This window comes from Gymnoscopelus braueri (genome assembly GCF_963280865.1).
Source record: "Gymnoscopelus braueri genome assembly, chromosome: 12".
NCBI classification, from domain to species: domain Eukaryota; kingdom Metazoa; phylum Chordata; class Actinopteri; order Myctophiformes; family Myctophidae; genus Gymnoscopelus; species Gymnoscopelus braueri.
In genome coordinates this window covers 3,227,698-3,235,369 of record NC_137614.1, presented here as the reverse complement: position 1 = coordinate 3,235,369, position 7,672 = coordinate 3,227,698, and positions in this window count along the sequence as shown.

Sequence of the window (7,672 nt, the reverse complement as noted above, 5' to 3'; positions counted from 1 at the left end):
GGACATCGACAACAGACAGAAAATAGTAGATCTACAAGCTTACACTGTGAGCTTGTAGAAATGTTTTTTTCTTTTTTGGCTTGTTTTCATAGATCTGGCCACTTTTTTCTCTTGCTAAATCTGGCAACACACTGATTACCTGCATTACACCTGCAGCCTGCTAGGGAGGAAGGATCAGATATGAATGAAGCAGCTGAAAAGGGCAATGGCGCCGCCCTGGAGGAGGGCCAGGAATAAGGTGAATAACACACACACACACGCACGCACGCACGCACACGCACACACGCACACACACACACAAAGACTTGGCAAGATCTTAATGATAGTATAACATGAATTCATTCACAATCGATTGAATGATCATTAAGAAATAAACCTGCTCTGAAAAATGCACGCACCCATTTGACCGGTAGGCAGCGGTTCCGGTAGGAGACACAAAGAGGGTCCTTTGTGTCTCCTACCGGAACCGCTGCCGGTCATTAAATTATTGGCTTATGAATGTGACAAAAACAAACAAAAAATGTTCAAGTCTCCATAGGGAGAGAGACTAATTGATTTTTGGGGGTGAACTATCCCTTTAAGATCACTGGCTGGAAACGTTCAGCTCATCAGAAGCTGCATCTGCTGATCAATTATTTTGTGAATGTTACAGAAATGTGTTTAATATTCAAGAAAGGCCCCCCAACAATCTCACTCATATCCATGTAGACCTCTTTATTGACATGTTTTGTATCGTCGCTGTCGGGTAGAAACCTCTTATCTCCACATTCTAACTTGTTGTGTTTTTTCGTAAATCTACCTACAGCGCCACACAAAAGCATCAAAAGTAGCAGATCCACAAGCTCGAAACGCAGCGCGAGCTTAGATCTGCTACTTTTGATATTTTTGTATTTGAATCCTGAAAAGCAACAGTTTTGGACACCCGACAGAGACGATATGGAAAATACATAACAAGCTTTGTAAGCCTGCAAAGATCACTTCAAAATTGGAGACAGATATAGCTTAAAGTCAAAGTATGTAACTTTGCCCTGTGTTTTCGTTGTTTGTTTTGGTAGACATGGGGGGGGGGGGGGGGGGGGGGGGGGGGGGGGTTTGGAAACGAACAAGGAAAACCCCAAAATACAGCGAGAGGGAACCGGGGGTTTCTGCAGGTAAACACCGCCACACACTACTCCTGCAGTGGGTGATAACTGCTGCTATAGATTGAAATGATAAGTAAAACAAACCCAATTTTAGTATGGTTTCTACTGTTCATACCGAAAGCAGTTTATAGGGTATGCAGCATACTTCGAAAAAAGGGGTATAAACATATTTCTTTGTATAAGGCCGCCCCACAACCCCCCACCCACTCAACCCCCACACCAGTGGGTTTTTTGAAGTGAGGTAAGACAGGATCAATCAGTCTTGATTGGAACGGTACCTTCCAGTACAAATCACCCGTCCGTGCGTGTGTGTGTCCCTCTGAGAACACCTAACATTGGTCAGTTTCACGTGACATCACAATATGTAATATAAATATATAAATAGCTTAGACAGGAGAGGCTGAGATCACACAATGAAACTAACTCCCATTACGCAAACTGAAGAAGCAGCAAATCATCATCTGAAACCTCATGGAGAAGCAAAGGCGCAGAAGGCCAAAGCTAAGAAACAGAGAGAAAGAACACTAAACAGAGACAAAGAATCCCTAAATGACAAAAAACTAAGACAATAAATATTTCTTTAACATTCACCTTTTAACAAAGAACTTTTTGTTTAACTAAAAGATATATCTTTTACCCTACTGTATCTCATTAGATACAGTAGATACATGTTCTATTTTAAGTAAGAATTAGAACATTCCTAGAGAATTTCATTTGATTAAAATAGCACGGGTCTGCTGGCGGAGACTTGTGCTCCGAGGAGCACATTTTCTAGTTATTATTATTATTACAGAAAGTGTACACGAAGGAAACTAGCTTGATCTGAATTCTTGTGCACCAGCAAAGGTTGTGGTCTGTTGAGGAGCCTCAGGATCGTCTCATCTGGGGGTAACCTCTGTAGGCTTCTAAAGTACGGTATAAATGGTTGCCATTTTTGGACAACTTTACCGTTCGAACCCCTGAGTGAGTATTTAATTTTCTCGAGCTAAAGAAAGTACAGTTACATACTTGGTTACATTCTATGCCTTTAAACATCCTTTATCCAAATCCTTATAGCTTTGTACGAACCGTCTGCAAATTTTCACCTGCGCGACTAAATTATGATAATTCCTTAATTATGCTAATGCATGCTCCCTGTGACTTTGCACAAAGTCCAGGTCATTATGAACCCTGAGCAGATGGCGGTGGCCACCTGGACATGAAGCTGATTACATCCATACCTCCATGTATGATTGAAGATCTCAAAAGAGTTTCGCGGAATCGCGGCCCACCCACCTGCTCCACAGAAAGTTGCTGCATTCTGGTATACTTAGAGTTGTCCTGGTAGCCCTCTCTATACCGGTGGTTCACAAACTTTTCAGCCGAGACCCAGAAGAGAAATGTGATGTCTCCCCGGGACCCAAACTAGTGAAAATAGCAGATCTACAAGCTCACAACACAAGGGGACAAGGACTGACAGATACGGAGATCTTCATAAATGGGCATATACAAATAAAAAAAGCTGATAAGCATTTGGAATTGTAGGAGTTGAGGCATTACATTTAGTCTGACTCGGTTCCACAGATAATGATGTTACGAGGCGTTGTGAGCTTGTTTGAGCTATTTATTTTTTGCCACTTTGTTTTATTATTTGACAATTTGCCCAATGTTTGACCAGTTTTTATAGTATAGTTTGTTGATTACTTTGGATGCAGTAATGGTAATGGTAATTGAGGGTTTAAGTGGTTAATTGTCTGAACATTTAAAGGGATAGTTCACCCCCTAAATGACTTGTTTTAGTCATTTTTAAAACGTTTTGTTTTGGCTGAACTATCCCTTTAACATGAATCCAATGTGTACTGGGGGGGTCCCCCTGCTTCTTCTCTCTCTCACCTTTGGGGTTCTTGGCCTGAAAGTTTTTTGAAGAACCCTGCTCTATACACTGGAGTCACAACTTACATTTTTGGTACAGTATGCTCTTTTTTTCCCCACACTGCACCAAAAATCAGTGCCACAAAATATCTGTGATCTACAATCTCACAATGTGCTGCGTTGCATCACATCGTGAGATTGTATCTGCAATTTTTTTTTGAATATTCCACCCAGAATAGGGATGCCGGGGTTCCAAGGCGGCGAGCATTCGCCGCTGGAAATGAGACCAATGTGGAAGTACTGAAAAAGCTGCAGTTCTCATTAATGGCCTCAAGGGTGGCACTATTTCCCCCTCCTGCTGGTTGCAGAAGACTTTTCATGCCATTAAACTCAATGGGTCACTTTACACTTGATTTTATCACCTTAGTAATCATTGTCATAAATACTTTATGCGTTCAGTTGTTGTTTTAACCCATTCAACTCAGGGATGCATCCATGGTTCATTTAAGATTTTAGACAATTATTTTATACTTTGGCTATTTTTTTTTATCATGAAAATGTATATATATATATATATATATATATATATATATATATATATATATATATATATATATATATATATATATATATATATATATATATTTTTTTTTTAACTGTTAGGATTTAGAAGACATTTGTAGAATCCCACATTTAAAAAAAATATATATATTCAAAGATTTGCACACATTTTCATGCTTTTTCAAAAGTAGTAGATCTCCAAGCTCGAAACGCGTTGCAGATCTGCTAATTGTGATGCTTTTGTGTGACGCTGTAGCATGATCAAGTAGGGCGTTAATACTACACGAGAAGTTAAAATATGGAGATAGGAGGTTTCTGCCCGCCAGCAATGATATATTTGTTTTACAGTCTATGGGGGGTCCCCGGTCCCCCACTTTGTGTTTGATGCAGTTTCAATAATGTTTATGACTTTGATGATGTATGAATGATCCGTGTCTCATCGCTCACCTCGTTCAGCCTGGGAACTGAACTTCTTTTCATGCTGACAGTCATAAATTAAACATCGCCCGGGCCGGGGCGATGTCCCTCGTGTGTCTGTCGCTACAAAAAATAGCTTGGTTTTAATGCATGAAGAGACGCTCCTCGCTCGTCCTTCTTTAATGAACTAAAGTGTTGCTACCGTCCCCTTGAAAGGTGCAGCGTGGTGGGGAGAAGCACTCAGGTATTTTTTAATTAAGTACAAGTAGCATTACCACAATATAGCAATAATAGTCTGTTACAAAAGAGAAAAGGAGAAAAGGAAAAGGGCCTAAATTCAAAATGGTAAGTAGCAAAAGTAAAAGTGCCCGTAGATGGTTGATTTATATAGCTCTTTTATCCAAAGCGCTTTACATAGATTGTACATTACATTCACCCATACATTCACACACCGATGGCGGAGAAAACCATACAAGGCACCAACCTGCTAATCGGGAGCAATTAAGGGTAAATATAGCCGATCTACAAGCTCAAAACTCAAGTTTAAAATACGGCATAAGTGGTTAATGTAGGTTTTGTAATAATTATAATTAAAAAAGCCAGCCTAACGATGATGTAACTGGTAGGCGGGTTCCTGAAGTGTCCACTGCCCTCCTATGAGACACAGACACAAAAATGTAAAGTTTTTATCATTCATTAGTGAGGACCAATTATATGAAGATACGTTGAAAAATGGGTGAAGTCGTCCTTTAAGTACAGCGCTTGAGTAAATGTACTTAATTACTTTACCACCACTGGGTAAAAAAAAGCGTGCAGATATATATCCCTCGACAACATGACTTAATCCATTAAGACCGTGAAGGCATCTGTGTCATTTTAAGATTTATTTTGGCTATTCAAAAATAGCAGATCTACAAGCTCATAGCGTAGTTTGTGCAAATCTTTTCAATATATATAATCTTTTAAAGTGAACATTTTTAACTATGTTGTTATAAGACATGAAAAAGTTTGAGAACCACTGCAGTGGTTCTCAAACTTTTTCATATCATGGACCCTCCGTGGACTCTCCGTCTCAAAATTGTTCCAGGGACCCCCCAGAAGCAAAGAGTTTAGTTAAAAATATACATATATTCAAAGATTTGCACAAATGTTCACGATTTTTCAAAAATAGCAGATCTACAAGCTCATAGCGCGGCACTCGGTGCCGCGCTATGAGCTTGCAGATCTGCTATTTTTGAATAGCCAAAGTATAAAATAATGGTTAAAGTGGTTACACAGATGCCTTCCCGGATAGAATGGGTTAATGCGAAGACTTTTACTAAAACCATGTTCTGACTTCTTCCTCAGACTCCCACCGGTGAGCGACTCTGAGCTCATTTGGTTGTACAAGTGCTCACAATTACCCAGAGACTTGGATATGGGACGTGGGGTATTTCCATATCCCTGACGGATGTTATTTTAATTACCCTGAACCGGCTGACTCTGTGCTTCCCTCTGTGGATTTACATGTTTTTTTTTCCCCCTTTCTTTTCCTTCCTTTATGGATGCGAGGGGGGAAAGGATTCTCTAAAGGTTATTTCATTGTTGCCGCGTGCGTGTGCATGCCTTATCGTCTTTATCCCTTTAAGGCCGGGAAAGCATCTGTGTCATTTTTAGATTTTAACCACTTTTCAACTATTATCTTATACTTTGGGCTATTCAAAAATAGCAGATCTACAAGCTCATAGCGCGGCACTCGAGCTTGTAGATCTGCTATTTTTTTGGGGTTGAAAAAATTAGAAAGTTTGTGCAAATCTTTGAATATTATATGTTTTTTAAAGCGAACATTTTTAACTCAAATCTTTGCTTCTGGGGGATTCTACAAAATGTCTTCTAAATCCTAACAGTTACATTTTTTTTTTAAATTATGTTGCTATAATATCAGTGGTTCTCAAACTTTTTTCATGTCAAGGACCCCTAAAATTATCCGCGGACCCCCATCTCAAAATATTTTTGTTCCAGGGACCCCCAGAAGCAAAGATCGGAGTTAAAAATGTATATATTCAAAGATTTGACACACATTTTCATGATTTTGTTTTCTCCAAAAAATAGCAGATACACAAGCTTGTAGTGCGGCACTCGGTGCCCCACTACGAGCTTGTGTATCTGCTATTTTTGAATAGCCCAATTTTTTTTTTAAGTGACAAATGTGTGTCACGGCCTAAATGGGTTAAGGTAATAAACCTCGTCTATTAAAGCCCCGTCTTATCTTCCGTAAGAATCTAAAATAAACTACTTTTGATTTGATTCTGTTAGGAAACATTTTAACCACACTAAACCAACCCCTTAGCGGCCCCCTGTCCCATCTATCTATCCTGGCGTGAACATTAGGCGGCGGAAATAGTCTGTTCTACAAAAGCCGTTCCGATCTACAAGCCCACAAGATTGCGTGTGTGAGCTTGGTAGAGCTTGTCGCGCTCGTTGGAACTTGTAGATCGGCTTGTTAGATCAGCTTGTAGATCGGCTGTATCACTCGATCTTCATCGATATACAGTATTTGGTGTGGAGGGGGAAAAAAGAAGGGGGGAGGCCGAGTCCAGACCCCTGGGGGACTCCGGTCAATGAATCATAATAGGGTTTAGACTAGAGTACAATGGACCACAATGGAAACAAGGCCCTATTGTGTTATCCTTTTAGCGTGACTTTTGACTGTACTACATGCACAGCTAACAAACTTATTAATACGGTATATTTAATCCAATAAAACTGGGAACGCATCTGTGTTCATGGGCGGCAGTGGCTCAGCCGGTAGAGCGGAAGGATGGGAGGTTCCCAGTTCGATCCCGGGCTCCCCCAGAGTTAGTATCGAAGTGTCCTTGGGCAAGACGCTGAACCTTACATTGCCTCCAATGAGTCAGTCGGTCGGCGCTAGCTTGCCACCATTGGTGTGTGAATGTGGGAAAATTGAGGACGCTGGCGTCGACTGTTCGCCGCTTCACCTCCCAATGCGCCCCCCACCCCCTTTATGAATGAATGAACCATTGTAAAGCGCTTTGAGCACTTGGAAAAGCGCTATAAAAATGCTATTCATTATTTTATGCTTTGGCTATTTTTGAAAAATCTTGAACAACTGTGCAAATCTTCAAATACATTATATTTTTAAAGCGAACATTTGTAACTCAAATCTTCTGGGGGTCCCTGGAACAAAATATTTTCCGATGGGAGGGTCGGCTGCCAAATACATATAATTTTGGGGGTCCTTGACAAGAAAAAGGTTGCGCACCACTGATTATAGCAACATACGTTTTTTTTCAGAAAACTGTTGGGATTTAGAAGACATTTTTATAGTATCTGCCTCAGGCCTTAATGGGTTAATCAAATATTTAGAATATTAAGTGGTTAAAGATGCTCTCTGCGGATTCAAAAATAAAGTCTTGTCTTTCTGTGTGAATCCTAGCAGCCTCCAGTACAGTGATATGGAGTTTTTTTTATCAGAGTGCCCATGTGCATATTTCCCTGAATTCCTGGTTGCTCGTCTTGGCAGCGACTAGAGGTTGTTATCTCTAATCAGCCCGGGTGCCAGAATCTAATTATGTTTGATTGAACAAAATAACACGCGGGGGAGGGGGAGGAGGGGGGGGGAGGCGGCCAGATAATTACAGCGTACAGAAATATGCCCACAAGTAGAAATGCAAACATAAAGGTATCAACACAAGCTGATT